Genomic DNA, 17247 nt, shown 5'->3' with positions numbered 1-17247 from the left:
GTCAATGGGCTTCTAGCTGAAAACAAAGGCTTTCCTAATCATTACTCATGGCACCTGGGAGAGCGGTCTAGAAACAGAGCTAGAACATTGCCTGGTGTTGCCATGGAGGTCAACCAGGCAGGGAGAAGCCGGTGCAACATCACACAGCCACTGCATCTAGCAGGCCTTCCCCACACCCACATCTTCTCTCTCCAATCCAGGATTAATTCTGCAGTTAGGACAATTTTCCTTAATTTTTGACTTTTTCCTCTTATAGCAAGAAGTTCTTCCATTCACTCCCTCCTCCTCCTCCTTCACTCTACACATCCTTTTATGCCTCTTCTGTGCTTACTGTCTGACTTCCCCGACACTCTATAGTCTCACTCACTTTGTCATTGTTATGCTTTATGCTGATTTATAGCATTGTGCCTTATGCTTGCATCATATACAGATGTTCTATGTATTGTCTTCTTGTTTTGCTATGACACCAATTTGTATTCTTATACTCATTATTACACTGCATTGCATTATTCCCATGTTCATATATTATTCTAATATTGACTTTAACTGTATTCATGTTTTATTGACTACAACTTTGATAATGATGAAAATCAGACTGTGGGCCTGATTCAGACCCGGTCGCGAGCGCTGAGCGCTCGCAACCGGGTCGATGGTGGCCCACTGGGCATGCGCATGACGGAGCCGGCTCCGTCGTGCGGAAGCGCGAGACCCGGATAGCGACGGGCGCTCCGTCGCTACGGGTCTCGCAACAAAGGGGGCGAGCTGTCGATGGTGAGTGACAGCTCGCCCCCTTTGGTAGGCGGGCTGGGGGTGTGGCGGCCAAAAGGAGGCATTCCCATGAGAATGCCTACCAGTTGGGGGCAGCCCCACTGACATCACAAGTGATGTCAGTGGAGAGATTGCTCTGTTAGAGCCGAAATCTCTTTGGGGCTTGCGGCCACAAGACCCTACCACAAGGGTCTCGTCGCAAGCCCGATGGTCGCGATAATCTTGACCATCACGACCATCATCATGGCCGCTCGCCATAGCTGTGGGTAGTCACCCACAGCTAAGCGAGCGTCCAGGAGGCCGCTCCAAAATTAAAAACAAAACGCCCTGATTCAGAGCGAGCGCTCTTTCAGAGCGTCCTGCTTTGAATAAGGCCCTGTATCTTTAAATTTTATATACAAATAAATAAAAAAAACTTCAGGTATCTCCCCCTAAAAGAGTAACCAGCTCAAGTGCTATATCATTGGCTGGTTAACTTTATAGCGAATGGCCAATGAACATAGATTTCTTTTGCCATAATATGAAAAAAGTCCCATACTGGCCAGCACAGAATGGAATACAAGCTGCAAAAAAATGTACCAGATGTGGTCCTTGGCTCTGCCCTTCTAACTCCACATTTCCTGTTGGCCGAGTTCTGTGCAGTCTCCTAATAATAGACATGCACAGTAGGTCAACAAAGGAGTCTGGTGACAGAGGTATCTGTAGATTTTCATGAGATCCATGTCCAGCACAAGCTGATTTGGCACCGGGATCTGCATTGCCAAGATTCAGGACCTCATTCAGAGTCGGTAGAAGCGGCCGCACGGTCGTACGCAGCCGATGTTCGCTGATCTGCGCATACGTACAGTTCGCAATGCGTGTGCGCAAACTAGCGGCTATGATCAGAAATTTCTCTCTCCTTGAACACCGCCAGGTCGGTAGTTTGAGTGACAGATTGCGCTGTTTGTGGGTGGTAACATGGGAAGGTGTTTGAAAATAGGGGTGTGGAGATCCGAACGCAGGTGTGCCTCATTATGCGAACAACGTTTTAAGGGAGTGCATAATTAACAAAGTAGTGTCATGGCACATGTGACAGGGGAGGTTTTACACTGACATGATCGTAGAGCTTAAGAGAGGGTAAGGTCAACCTTTAGCTCTACGACCTGTTCCGATGGTAAATGATGCTCGCGATTAATCCTTATGTAGCCGGAGATGACGTGTTATGCGTACGAGATGTGGGCGTATTTTTAGCGATCCGACCGCATCCACCCCTTGGTCGGCCAGCTAACGATCCGACCTTAGGGACGCAACATGCGTGTGCATCATTTGCATATCCGGCCCCTTTTACTATACGACCGTGCGGCCGCAACGACCGACTCTGAATGAAGTCCTCAGTGCTTAGTGCATTCGGGTCTATGTAGGATTGGTTACCCCAAGATGGCTTAATGTACTCTGTCAATGTGCACTATATCCCTATCACACAACAGTTACTGTACATCACACACTAATCCAACACATATCTCTGTCTTCCACAGTGAGAGGGGGGGAGAGGCTGGTGGGGACCAAATTGGCATATGTGTCAAAGCCAGTCCAAGTCGAAACTGAAGAAACTAAACCTTCTGATGAGACTGGTGGACAACTTGCCGTCCTATAGCATTTGCCACAGAATGGACACTATGATAACTGCAGTACCTGAGGACATTGTTGTCTTCCTTAATTGGGGTGAAATAAAATTGTATATTAAAAATGCCTCACTTTGTTACAGTTTAGTGGCTTCTTTTCATCTCTATATGGCCATGATCAACCGTACAGCCTTGGAAGGACTCATGCTTTATTGCTTGCCCGGAACCCACCTCGTCTAGTACATAGGGGACATTGGGGGACATTGCATGAGAAATATCCCAAGCACATACCTGAATTATGTGGGAAACGGGATGCCTAACCCTCCCCCTAGTGCCTAACCCTAATCCCTAACCCTCCCTCTAGTGCCTAACCCCTAGACCTAACCATACCCTAACCCTGCTACTTACTGTTGGGATTCCAGTGGTCATAATGCCGGCGCCGGGATTCTGGCGCCAGCATTCTAAAAACTGGCAGCCCGACTGTTGGGATTTTAACCACATCCCGTGGGAAATGTGATTCTTCCATAATGCATACAGACAATGTTTTTTCCATTCTAAAATAAGCTGTAAGGTTAATTCCTCTTGTACCATCACCATAAGTCTAACCCTTATTTGTCTTTCCATAAAAAATGCCATTTTGCTTATCCCCCACTCACATTTGCTTAGCTGATATGTGCTGGGTCAGACAGGAAATTTCCATATACAAAGAAAAATGGATCTCAGACTGCACACTCTGGACATATATATATATATATAATTGGAGGTGCTACCTGTGGAGACCATTGATATATACACAAAGAAGAGATGCAAGTGCACAACTCCAAATTAACTGATTATATATAAATAAATACATTTTGCAGTAAATACAATAGAGGTATTTGGCATAATCTTGGCCAAGGTTATGGGCCTGCCCACCATATCCGGGTAACCTCTTGTCGGGCAGGTCCCTAACATACTAGGGCTCAAATCCGGAGCGCAGGACACCCCCAAACTAGCCCAGCTAAACTATCCCAAGGCACCGCTCTAATAAGAAAGTGAAGTGTTAAGAGCAGCCACTGGCCGCATATAAAGAATAAAAATAAAAAAGTGAAAAATATATATATAAAAGAAACAGACAGTGAGGTATTAAAATGTGTTATAGGAAAATGTGTTATACTGCGGTGCCCTGAAGAAGATCAACAAAGCAATCTAGGGGGTCCCACACCCCAAAAATGAACCAAAGCTGCACTACACAGTCTAAATATTAGCAGGACTTACCTATATTGTGGCTCTGACTGGTGTGCATATTACATTGCCAGACTCCATGCTATAACCAATGTAGTAAAGGTACTAGTCTGAGTGGGAAGTGGCTCAGGCTTCCCAGGTGTGCAAATCAATGCACTAATTAGTTTACACAGAAAATGGATCTCAGACTGCACACTCTGGACATATATATATTAGGGGTGTGCACCGGCCACTTTTCGTGTTTTGTGTTTTGGTTTTGGATCTGGATCTTTCTTCGTGTTTTGGATCTGGATTGGTTTTGCCAAAACCACCCTTCCGTGTTTTGGGTTCTGGGTTTTGTGTTTTGGATCTGTATTTTTTTGAAAAAAAGCATAAAAACAGCTAAAATCACAGAATTTGTAGGTTTTTCTGCTCCTATGCTATTATTAACCTCAATAACCTTAATTTCCACTCATTTCCAGTCTATTCTGAACACCTCACACCTCACAATAGTGTTTTTATGTCCAAAAGGTTGCACCGAGGTAGCTGGATGACTATGCTAAGCGACACGAGTGGGCGGCACAAACACGTGACCCATCTAGGAGTGACACTGCAGTGGCAGGCAGGATGGCAGTTAGAAAAACTAGGCCCCAAACTGTACATAATGCAAAGAAAAAAAGAGGTGCAAGATGGAATTGTCCTTGGGCCCTCCCACCCACCCTTATGTTGTATAAACAGGACATGCACACTTTAACAAATCAATCATTTCAGCGCCAGGGTCTGCCACACAACTGTGGCTGAAATGATTGGTTCGTTTGGGCCCCCACAAAACAAGCTGGCAATTAATGTGTCCCTGCACAAACTGGCTCTACGGAGGCAAGATGTCATCCTCATCCTCCTCATCCACCGATTCCTCACCCTCTTCAGTGTGTACATCCTCATCCTCACAAAGTATTAACTCGTCCCCACTTGAATCCACCACCACAGGTCCCTCTGTACCTTCTGGAGGCTGGTCTCCCTGGAAGAGCTGATAATTCATTTTGATGAACATCATCTTCTCCACATTCTGTGGAAGCAACCTCCTACGCCTTTCGCTGACAAGGTTCCCGGCTGCACTAAACACTCTTTCGGAGTACACACTGGAGGGGGGGCAACTCAGGTAAAATAGAGCCAGTTTGTACAGGGGCCTCCAAATTGCCTCTTTTTCCTGCCAGTACAGGTATGGACTGTCTGACATGCCTACTTGGATGCTGTCACCGATGTAATCCTCCACCATTCTGTCAATGGTGACAGTATCATATGCAGTGACAGTAGACATGTCAGAAATTGTTGCCAGGTCCTTCAGTCCGGACCAGATGTCCAAACTTGGTCCTGCCTGCCCTGCATCACCGCCAGCGGGTTGCTTAGGATACCTAAGTTTTTTCCTGGCAGCCCCAGTTGCGGGAGAAAATGAAGAAGGAGCCGTTGACGTGTCACGTTCCGCTTCAGCTGACAGTGTGTTCACCAGCAGGTCTTTGCACCTCTGCAGGCTTGTGTCGGCCGGAAAGAGAGACACCACATAGGCTTTAAACCTAGGATCGAGCACGGTGGCCAAAATGTAGTGGTCTGATTTCAACAGATTGACCACCCTGGAATCCTGGCAAAGCGAATGAAGGGCTTCATCCACAAGTCCCACATGCCGAGCGGAATCGCTCCGTCTTAGCTCCTCCTTCACTTTCTCCAGCTGCTTCTGCAAAAGCCTGATGAGGGGAATGACCTGACTCAAGCTGGCAGTGTCTGAACTGACTTCACGTGTGGCAAGTTCGAAGGGCTGAAGAACCTTGCACAACACGGAAATCATTCTCCACTGCGCTTGAGTCAGGTGCATACCCCCTCCTTTGCCTATGTCATAGGTGGATGTATAGGCTTGTATGGCCTTTTGCTGCTCCTCCATCCTCTGAAGCATATAGAGGGTTGAGTTCCACCGCGTCACAACCTCTTGCTTCAGGTGATGGCGGGGCAGGTTCAAGAGTGTTTGCTGGCGCTCCAGTCTTCGGCACGCAGTCGCTGAATGGCGAAAGTGGCCAGAAATTTTTCGGGCCACCCAAAGCGTCTCCTGCACGCCCCTGTCGCTTTTCAGAAAATTCTGCACCACCAAGTTTATTGTGTGAGCAAAACATGGGACGTGCTGGAATTTGCCCAGATGTAATGCCCGCACAATATTGGTGGCGTTGTCAGATATCACAAATCCCCAGGAGAGTCTAAGTGGGGTAAGCCACTGGGCGATGATTTCCCTCAGTTTCTCTAAGAGGTTGTCGGCGGTGTGCCTCTTACTGAAACCGGTGATACACAGCGTAGCCTGCCTTGTAACGAGCTGGCGTTTCTGAGATGCTGCTACTGGTGACGCTGCTGCTGTTGCTGCGTAAGGTGATACATCTACCCAGTGGGCTGTCACAGTCATATAGTCCTTAGTCTGCCCTGTTCCACTTGTCCACATGTCCGTGGTTAAGTGGACATTGTGTACAACGGCATTTTTCAGGACACTGAGGACACTTTTTCTGACGTTTCTGTACAGTCTCGGTATCGCCTGCCTAGTGAAGTGGAATCTAGACGGGATTTGGAACCGGGGACACACTACCTCCATCAATTGTCTAAATCCCACTGCACTAATGGCGGATACCGGACGCACGTCTAACACCAACATAGCAGTCAAGGCCTCAGTTATACGTTTTGCTTCAGGATGACTGCTGTCGTACTTCATCCTCCTCGCTAAGGACTGTTGGAGGGTCAATTGTTTAGTAAAAGTAGTGGTGTTCCTACTTCCTCTCTGGGATGATGAACGACTCCCAGCAGCAGCAGCAACAGCAGCAGCGGCAGCAGTAGGCGTAGCAATGCAGGATCCTCCGGAGGAATCCCGGATAGGAGAGTCAGTCATGCCAGTGATATGGCCTGCAGGACTACTTCCGATCCTGACTAAGGAGGAAATTGACGAGGAGGGAGTTGACGGTGTGGTTTGCAGGCGCTTGGATACAACAGGACAACGGGATTTAGGTGTCCCTGGACTGCTTACGGTCTGAGCCAAAGTTTCTGAACTTGACAGTAACTTTTTATGAACGCGCTGCAGGTGCCGTATAAGGGAGGATGTTCCTAGGTGGTTGACGTCCCTACCCCTACTTATTTCACCTTTACATATGGTACATATGGCAAGACAGTTGTTGTCCGGATTTGGATAGAAATATTGCCAGACCAAAGAGGTGGAATGTTTGGTCTTCTGCCCAGGCATGACCGTGATGGGCTTTTTCATCCCACGGACAACAACTGTCTCCCCCGGAGCCTGATTTAAACAAACCACATCACCATCAGAATCCTCCTCGCCAACTTCCTCCTCAGCGCCAGCTACACCAGTATCCTCATCCTGTTGTACTTCAACAGTGACATCTTCAATTTGCATATCAGCAAGTGGACTGTGGGTGCTCCTTTCAGCACTTGCAGGGGGCGTGCAAATGGTGGAAAGAGCCACCTCTTCCCGTCCAGTGCTGGGAAGGTCAGGCATCGCAACCACCACCACACTTGGACTCTCTTTGGGGATTTGTGATATCTTCTTAGAAAGCACAGTTCTTCGCTGTGCTTTTGCCAGCTTAACTCTTTTGATTTTTTTAGTGGGAGGAGTGCTTCCATCGTCATGTGAAGCTGAACCACTAGTCATGAACATACTAGGGATCGACCTTAGCCGTTCCTTGCCACTCCGTGTCGTAAATGGCATATTGGCAAGTTTACGTTTCTCTTCAGCTGATTTAAATGTCTTTTTCAAGGTCATTTTCCTGAACTTTGCCATTTGGGATTGTATGTGCCCTCTACTATGACATTGGGCATCGGCCTTGGCAGACGACGTTGATGGCATGTTATCGTCTATGTCATGACTAGTGGCAGCAGCTTCAGCACTAGGAGGAAGTGGTTCTTGATCTTTCTCTATTTTATTTTTATCGGAGAAAGTTTGGTCCTCCATTTATGTTATATCGATTTGATATATACGTGCGGCTAAACACAGAAAATAAATTTTTTTTTGGTTCGGACTGGAGTGTACTTTGTGGGTTACAGCACCCTTTAACGGTCAAGCCAGCCGGCCCTTTACTTATGACACAGGCGCACTCTTGGCACTACTTTGTTGATGCACGTGCGGCTACTGCGCACACAATTCACAAACACAGAAAATAATTTTTTTTTGGTTTGGACTGGAGTGTACTTTGGGGGTTACAGCACCCTTTAACGGTCAAGCCAGCCGGCCCTTTACTTATGACACAGGCGCACGCTTGGCACTACTTTGTTGATGCACGTGCGGCTACTGCGCACACAATTCACAAACACAGAAAATAATTTTTTTTTGGTTTGGACTGGAGTGTACTTTCGGGGGTTACAGCACCCTTTAACGGTCAAGCCAGCCGGCCCTTTACTTATGACACAGGCGCACGCTTGGCACTACTTTGTTGATGCACGTGCGGCTACTGCGCACACAATTCACAAACACAGAAAATAATTTTTTTTTAGGTTTGGACTGGAGTGTACTTTCGGGGGTTACAGCACCCTTAACGGTCAAGCCAGCCGGCCCTTTACTTATGACACAGGCGCACGCTTGGCACTACTTTGTTGATGCACGTGCGGCTACTGCGCACACAATTCACAAACACAGAAAATAATTTTTTTTTTGGTTTGGACTGGAGTGTACTTTCGGGGGTTACAGCACCCTTAACGGTCAAGCCAGCCGGCCCTTTACTTATGACACAGGCGCACGCTTGGCACTACTTTGTTGATGCACGTGCGGCTACTGCGCACACAATTCACAAACACAGAAAATAATTTTTTTTTTGGTTTGGACTGGAGTGTACTTTCGGGGGTTACAGCACCCTTAACGGTCAAGCCAGCCGGCCCTTTACTTATGACACAGGCGAACGCTTGACACTACTTTGTTGATGCACGTGCGGCTACTGCGCACACAATTCACAAACACAGAAAATAATTTTTTTTTGGTTTGGACTGGAGTGTACTTTCAGGGGTTACAGCACCCTTTAACGGTCAAGCCAGCCGGCCCTTTACTTATGACACAGGCGCACGCTTGGCACTACTTTGTTGATGCACGTGCGGCTACTGCGCAAACAATTCACAAACACAGAAAATAATTTTTTTTTTGGTTTGGACTGGAGTGTACTTTCGGGGGTTACAGCACCCTTAACGGTCAAGCCAGCCGGCCCTTTACTTATGACACAGGCGCACGCTTGGCACTACTTTGTTGATGCACGTGCGGCTACTGCGCACACAATTCACAAACACAGAAAATAATTTTTTTTTTGGTTTGGACTGGAGTGTACTTTCGGGGGTTACAGCACCCTTAACGGTCAAGCCAGCCGGCCCTTTACTTATGACACAGGCGCACGCTTGGCACTACTTTGTTGATGCACGTGCGGCTACTGCGCACACAATTCACAAACACAGAAAATATATTATTTTTTTAGCACTTGGGGGGAGCACCCCTGATGGACAGAGCACCCCCTGGACAACACTACAGCACCCCTTTAGGACTGGGACACTGCACAGGACTTTGGAACTGACTGCACAACACAGTCCAGCCAGCCCCTATGGACTTTGAAGTAGTGGACACAGCCCCTATTAACAACAGCAGCACAGCACAACACAGCCAGCCCCTATGGACTTTGAAGTAGTGGACAACAGCAGCACTACACTACACTACACTACACAGCCCTAACTCCCACCCTCCCTCTTCACTGTCCACAGCCGAGTGAGAAAATGGCGCCGACGCGGGTACCTTATATAGGATCCAAAACCCGCGAGACTCGGAAGGCGGGATGATGACGTTTTGCCTCGATGTCAGATCCGAGTCAGGCGGGAAAAGTCGAGCCTGACTCGGATCGGACTCGGATCGGGGGGGCTCGGGGGGGTTCGGATTTCAGAAATCCGAACCCGCTCACCCCTAATATATATATAATTGGAGGTGCTACCTGTGGAGACCATTGATATATACACAAAGAAGAGATACAGGTGCACAACTCCAAATTAACTTATTATATATAAAAAAAATGAGCATGGAGTCTGGCATAGATACAGTAGATAGATAGATAGATATGAGATAGATAGATATGAGATAGATAGATGATAGATAGATAGATAGATATGAGATAGATAGATATGAGATAGATAGATATGAGATAGATAGATAAGAGATAGATAGATAGATAGACAGATAGATATGGAATAGATAGATAGATAGATATATAAGATATAGTTAGACAGATATATAAATAGATATGAGATAGATATATAGATAGAAAGATATGAGATAGATAGATATGAGATAGATAGATAAATAGATAGATAGATAGATAGATAGATAGATATGCGATAGATAGATACATAGATAGATATGAGATAGATATATAGTAGGGGTGTGCACCGGCCACTTTTCGTGTTTTGTGTTTTAGTTTTGGATCTGGATCTTTCTTCGTGTTTTGGATCTGGATTGGTTTTGCCAAAACCACCCTTCCGTGTTTTGGGTTCTGGGTTTTGTGTTTTGGATCTGTATTTTTTTTAAAAAAAGCATAAAAACAGCTAAAATCACAGAATTTGTGGGTTTTTCTGCTCCTATGCTATTATTAACCTCAATAACCTTAATTTCCACTAATTTCCAGTCTATTCTGAACTCCTCACACCTCACAATAGTGTTTTCATGTCCAAAAGGTTGCACCGAGGTAGCTGGATGACTATGCTAAGCGACACGAGTGGGCGGCACAAACACGTGGCCCATCTAGGAGTGACACTGCAGTGGCAGACAGGATGGCAGTTTGAAAAACTAGGCCCCAAACAGTACATACTGCAAAGAAAAAAAAGAGGTGCAAGATGGAATTGTCCTTGGGCCCTCCCACCCACCCTTATGTTGTATAAATAGGACATGCACACTTTAACAAACCAATAATTTCAGCGCCAGGGTCTGCCACATGACTGTGGCTGAAATGATTGGTTCATTTGGGCCCCCACAAAACAAGCTGGCAATTGATCTGTCCCTGCACAAACTGGCTCTACGGAGGCAAGATGTCGTCCTCATCCTCCTCATCCACCGATTCCTCACCCTCTTCAGTGTTGTGTACATCCTCATCCTCACAGAGTATTAATTCGTCCCCGCTGGAATCCACAACCACAGGTCCCTCTGTACGTTCAGGAGGCTGGTCTCCCTAGAAGAGTTGATAATTCATTTTATGAACATCATCTTCACCACATTTTGTGGAAGCAACCTCCTACGCCTTTCGCTGACAAGGTTCCCGGCTGCACTAAACACTCTTTCGGAGTACACACTGGAGGGGGGGGCAACTCAGGTAAAATAGAGCCAGTTTGTACAGGGACCTCCAAATTGCTTCTTTTTCCTGCCAGTACAGGTACGGACTTTCTGACATGCGTACTTGGATGATGTCACCGATGTAATCCTTTAACAGACAGACGCACGCTTGTCGCTGCTGCTTTAAGGATGCAGGTGCGGCTACGGCCCACACATTTCACAAAGACAGAAAAAAAAGAAGAATATTTTTATTGTTTGTGGAGCGCACTTTGAGGGTTACACCACCCTTTAACAGACAGACGCACGCTTGTCGCTGCTGCTTTGAGGATGCAAGTGTGGCTACAGCCCACACAATTCACAAAGACAGAAAGAAAAGAATATTTTTATTGTTTGTGGAGCGCACTTTGAGGGTGACACCACCCTTTAACAGACAGATGCACGCTTGTCGCTGCTGCTTTGAGGATGCAGGTGGAATCTAGACGGGATTTGGAACCGGGGACACACTACCTCCATCAATTGTCTAAATTCCACTGCACTAATGGCGGATACTGGACCCACGTCTAACACCAACATAGCAGTCAAGGCCTCAGTTATACGTTTTGCTTCAGGATGAATGCTGCCGTACTTCATCCTCAACGCTAGGGACTGTTGGAGGGTCAATTGTTTAGTAAAAGTAGTGGTGTTCCTACTTCCTCTCTGGGATGATGAATAACTCCCAGCAGCAGCAACAGCACTAGGAGGAAGAGGTTCTTGATCTTTCCCTATTTTATTTTTATCTGAGAAAGTTTTGTCCTCCATTTATGATATATTGTTATATACGTGCGGCTAAAGCGCACACAAACACAGAAAATATTTTTTTATTTTTGCTGGAGAGTAGAGCACTTTGTGGGTTACACCACACTTTAAGAAATGAGCCAGCCGGCTCTTTACTTATGGGACACAGGCGCACGCTTGGCGCTGCTCCTTTGTTGATGCACGTGCAGCCACAGTGCACACAATTCACAAACACAGAAAATATTTGCTTATTTGGTTTGGAGTGTACTTTGGGGGTTACAGCACCCTTTAACGGTCAAGCCAGCCGGCCCTTTACTTATGACACAGGCACACGCTTGGCACTACTTTGTTGATGCACGTGCGGCTACTGCGTACAAAATTCACAAACACAGAAAATATTTTTTTATTTGGTTTGGATTGGAGTGTACTTTGGGGGTTACAGCACCCTTTAACGGTCAAGCCAGCCGGCCCTTTACTTATGACACAGGCGCACGCTTGGCACTACTTTGTTGATGCACGTGCGGATACTGCGCACACAATTCACAAACACAGAAAATATTTTGTTATTTGGTTTGGAGTGTACTTTGGGGGTTACAGCACCCATTAACGGTCAAGCCAGCCGGCCCTTTACTTATGACACAGGCGCACGCTTGGCACTACTTTGTTGATGCACGTGCGGCTACTGCGCACACAATTCACAAACACAGAAAATATTTTGTTATTTGGTTTGCAGTGTACTTTGGGGGTTACAGCACCCTTTAACGGTCAAGCCAGCCGGCCCTTTACTTATGACACAGGCGCACGCTTGGCACTACTTTGTTGATGCACGTGCAGCTACTGCGCACACATTTCACAAACACAGAAAAAAATGTTTTATTTGGTTTGGAGTGTACTTTGGGGGTTACAGCACCCTTTAACGGTCAAGCCAGCCGGCCCTTTACTTATGACACAGGCGCACGCTTGGCACTACTTTGTTGATGCACGTGCGGCTACTGCGCACACAATTCACAAACACAGAAAATATTTTTTTATTTGGTTTGGACTGGAGTGTACTTTGGGGGATACAGCACCCTCTAACAGTCAAGCCAGGCAGCCCTTTACTTATGACACAGGCGCACGCTTGGCACTACTTTGTTGATGCACGTGCGGCTACTGCGCACACAATTCACAAACGCAGAAAATATTTTTTTTTTTGGTTTGGAGTGTACTTTGGGGGTTACAGCACCCTTTAATGGTGAAGCCAGCCGGCCCCTTACTTATGACACAGGCGCACGCTTGGCACTACTTTGTTGATGCACGTGCAGCTACTGCGCACACAATTCACAAACACAGAAAAAAATGTTTTATTTGATTTGGAGTGTACTTTGGGGGTTACAGCACCCTTTAACGGTCAAGCCAGCTGGCCCTTTACTTATGACACAGGCGCACGCTTGGCACTACTTTGTTGATGCTCGTGCGGCTACTGCGCACACAATTCACAAACGCAGAAAATATTTTTTTATTTGGTTTGGACTGGAGTGTTCTTTGGGGGTTACAGCACCCTTTAACGGTCAAGCCAGTTAGCCCTTTACTTATGACACAGGCGCACGCTTGGCACTACTTTGTTGATGCACGTGCGGCTACTGTGCACACAATTCACAAACACAGAAAATATTTTTTTATTTGGTTTGGACTGGAGTGTACTTTGGGGGTTACAGCACCCTTTAATGGTCAAGCCAACCGGCCCTTTACTTATGACACAGGCGCACGCTTGGCACTACTTTGTTGATGCACGTGCGGCTACTGCGCACACAATTCACAAACACAGAAAAAAATGTTTTATTTGGTTTGGAGTGTACTTTGGGGGTTACAGCACCCTTTAATGGTCAAGCCAGCCGGCCCTTTACTTATGACACAGGCACACGCTTGGCACTACTTTGTTGATGCACGTGCGGCTACAGCGCACACAATTCACAAACACAGAAAATATTTTTTTATTTGGTTTGGACTGGAGTGTACTTTGGGGGTTACAGCACCCTTTAACGGTCAAGCCAGCCGGCCCTTTACTTATGACACAGGCGCACGCTTGGCACTACTTTGTTGATGCACGTGCGGATACTGCGCACACAATTCACAAACACAGAAAATATTTTGTTATTTGGTTTGGAGTGTACTTTGGGGGTTACAGCACCCTTTAACGGTCAAGCCAGCCGGCCCTTTACTTATGACACAGGCGCACGCTTGGCACTACTTTGTTGATGCACGTGCGGCTACTGCGCACACAATTCACAAACACAGAAAATATTTTGTTATTTGGTTTGCAGTGTACTTTGGGGGTTACAGCACCCTTTAACGGTCAAGCCAGCCGGCCCTTTACTTATGACACAGGCGCACGCTTGGCACTACTTTGTTGATGCACGTGCAGCTACTGCGCACACAATTCACAAACACAGAAAAAAATGTTTTATTTGGTTTGGAGTGTACTTTGGGGGTTACAGCACCCTTTAACGGTCAAGCCAGCCGGCCCTTTACTTATGACACAGGCGCACGCTTGGCACTACTTTGTTGATGCACGTGCGGCTACTGCGCACACAATTCACAAACACAGAAAATATTTTTTTATTTGGTTTGGACTGGAGTGTACTTTGGGGGATACAGCACCCTTTAACGGTCAAGCCAGGCAGCCCTTTACTTATGACACAGGCGCACGCTTGGCACTACTTTGTTGATGCACGTGCAGCTACTGCGCACACAATTCACAAACGCAGAAAATATTTTTTTTTTTGGTTTGGAGTGTACTTTGGGGGTTACAGCACCCTTTAATGGTGAAGCCAGCCGGCCCCTTACTTATGACACAGGCGCACGCTTGGCACTACTTTGTTGATGCACGTGCAGCTACTGCGCACACAATTCACAAACACAGAAAAAAATGTTTTATTTGATTTGGAGTGTACTTTGGGGGTTACAGCAGCCTTTAATGGTCAAGCCAGCCGGCCCTTTACTTATGACACAGGCGCACGCTTGGCACTACTTTGTTGATGCACGTGCGGCTACTGCGCACACAATTCACAAACGCAGAAAATATTTTTTTATTTGGTTTGGAGTGTACTTTGGGGGTTACAGCACCCTTTAACGGTCAAGCCAGCCGACCCTTTACTTATGACACAGGCGCACACTTGGCAGTACTTTGTTGATGCACGTGCGGCTACTGCGCACACAATTCACAAACACAGAAAATATTTTTTTATTTGGTTTGGACTGGAGTGTACTTTGGGGGTTACAGCACCCTTTAACGGTCAAGCCAGGCAGCACTTTACTTATGACACAGGCGCACGCTTGGCAGTACTTTGTTGATGCACGTGCGGCTACTGCGCACACAATTCACAAACACAGAAAATATTTTTTTATTTGGTTTGGACTGGAGTGTACTTTGGGGGTTACAGCACCCTTTAACGGTCAAGCCAGGCAGCCCTTTACTTATGACACAGGCACACGCTTGGCACTACTTTGTTGATGCACGTGCGGCTACTGTGCACACAATTCACAAACACAGAAAATATTTTTTTATTTGGTTTGGACTGGAGTGTACTTTGGGGGATACAGCACCCTTTAACGGTCAAGCCAGGCAGCCCTTTACTTATGACACAGGCGCACGCTTGGCACTACTTTGTTGATGCACGTGCGGCTACTGCGCACACAATTCACAAACGCAGAAAATATTTTTTTTTTTGGTTTGGAGTGTACTTTGGGGGTTACAGCACCCTCTAATGGTGAAGCCAGCCGGCCCTTTACTTATGACACAGGCGCACGCTTGGCACTACTTTGTTGATGCACGTGCAGCTACTGCGCACACAATTCACAAACACAGAAAAAAATGTATTATTTGGTTTGGAGTGTACTTTGGGGGTTACAGCACCCTTTAACGGTCAAGCCAGCCGGCCCTTTACTTATGACACAGGCGCACGCTTGGCACTACTTTGTTGATGCACGAGCGGCTACTGCGCACACAATTCACAAACACAGAAAATATTTTTTTATTTGGTTTGGACTGGAGTGTACTTTGGGGGTTACAGCACCCTTTAAAGGTCAAGCCAGCCGGCCCTTTACTTATGACACAGGCGCATGCTTGGCACTACTTTGTTGATGCACGTGCGGCTACTGAGCACACAATTCACAAACACAGAAAATAATTTTTTTTTGGTTTGGACTGGAGTGTACTTTCGGGGGTTACAGCACCCTTTAACGGTCAAGCCAGCCGGCCCTTTACTTATGACACAGGCGCACGCTTGGCACTACTTTGTTGATGCACGTGCGGCTACTGCGCACACAATTCACAAACACAGAAAATATTTTTTTTTTGGTTTGGACTGGAGTGTACTTTCGGGGGTTACAGCACCCTTAACGGTCAAGCCAGCCGGCCCTTTACTTATGACACAGGCGCATGCTTGGCACTACTTTGTTGATGCACGTGCGGCTACTGTGCACACAAATCACAAACAGAAAATATTTTGTTATTTGGTTTGGAGTGTACTTTGGGGGTTACAGCACCCTTTAACGGTCAAGCCAGGCGGCCCTTTACTTATGACACAGGCGCACGCCTGGCACTACTTTGTTGATGCACGTGCAGCTACTGCGCACACAATTCACAAACACAGAAAAAAATGTTTTATTTGGTTTGGAGTGTACTTTGGGGGTTACAGCACCCTTTAACGGTCAAGCCAGCCGACCCTTTACTTATGACACAGGCGCACACTTGGCACTACTTTGTTGATGCACGTGCGGCTACTGCGCACACAATTCACAAACACAGAAAATATTTTTTTATTTGGTTTGGACTGGAGTGTACTTTGGGGGTTACAGCACCCTTTAACGGTCAAGCCAGGCAGCACTTTACTTATGACACAGGCGCACGCTTGGCAGTACTTTGTTGATGCACGTGCGGCTACTGCGCACACAATTCACAAACACAGAAAATATTTTTTTATTTGGTTTGGACTGGAGTGTACTTTGGGGGTTACAGCACCCTTTAACGGTCAAGCCAGGCAGCCCTTTACTTATGACACAGGCACACGCTTGGCACTACTTTGTTGATGTGCGTGCGGCTACTGCGCACACAATTCACAAACACAGAAAAAAAAGTTTTATTTGGTTTGGAGTGTACTTTGGGGGTTACAGCACCCTTTAACGGTCAAGCCAGCCGGCCCTTTACTTATGACACAGGCGCACGCTTGGCACTACTTTGTTGATGCACGTGCGGCTCCTGTGCACACAAATCACAAACACAGAAACTATTTTGTTATTTGGTTTGGAGTGTACTTTGGGGGTTACAGCACCCTTTAACGGTCAAGCCAGGCGGCACTTTACTTATGACACAGGCACACGCTTGGCACTACTTTGTTGATGCACGTTCAGCTACTGCGCACACAATTCACAAACACAGAAAAAAATGTTTTATTTGGTTTGGAGTGTACTTTGGGGGTTACAGCACCCATTAACGGTCAAGCCAGCCGACCCTTTACTTATGACACAGGCGCACGCTTGGCACTACTTTGTTGATGCACGTGCTGCTACTGCGCACACAATTCACAAACACAGAAAATATTT

The sequence above is a fragment of the Taudactylus pleione genome, unplaced genomic scaffold, assembly GCF_031769625.1.
Source record: "Taudactylus pleione unplaced genomic scaffold, aTauple2 ptg000435l, whole genome shotgun sequence".
Lineage (NCBI taxonomy): Eukaryota > Metazoa > Chordata > Amphibia > Anura > Myobatrachidae > Taudactylus > Taudactylus pleione.
This window is presented reverse-complemented; position numbering follows the sequence as displayed.